The sequence below is a fragment of the Alligator sinensis genome, unplaced genomic scaffold (genome assembly GCF_000455745.1).
Source record: "Alligator sinensis unplaced genomic scaffold, ASM45574v1 scaffold733_1, whole genome shotgun sequence".
In the NCBI taxonomy this organism is placed as follows: Eukaryota; Metazoa; Chordata; order Crocodylia; family Alligatoridae; genus Alligator; species Alligator sinensis.
The window spans coordinates 176,087-176,499 of NW_005843375.1; the positions used below are offsets into that span (position 1 = coordinate 176,087).

At 41.4% G+C, this 413-nt stretch overlaps 1 protein-coding gene across 5 annotated transcripts in view; it reads left to right on the plus strand.

The window, feature by feature from the left end:
• The window catches only part of LOC102378921 (zinc finger protein 280D-like), a 63,291-nt gene that overhangs the window by 62,635 nt on the left and 243 nt on the right, over window positions 1-413 (plus strand). The window lies entirely within an intron of this gene.

Sequence of the window (413 nt, forward strand, 5' to 3'; positions counted from 1 at the left end):
AGCCAGGGCCAGGCGGGACAGCCATTGATGAGGCTGGGAGAGGGGGCTGGGGGTCCAATTCAGCCTAATCGATTCGGGACAGTGATTCGAATCACTGAACTGAATCACTGTCCCCCAAATCGGCTGAACTTGAATCCGAAGCGAATACTAACCGCTTCGCACAGGCCTATTAAATAGATGCATTGAAAAGAATAAGGGAGTTTCAATCTATAGTTTCAATGTATTTGGAGTTCTATTTGTTTGTTTCTGTTTTTTACTGGTAGTCTTATCTTGAATACTTAATGCAAGTGATTTTGTTAAATTTTTGCTCTACTTTTTTGCCTTTGGAATAGGATATATGGTACATGGACCTGTAACTTATTTGTAATTCTGTATCAAGTCTACCACTGCAGAACAGTGCAGTCCTGCATGAA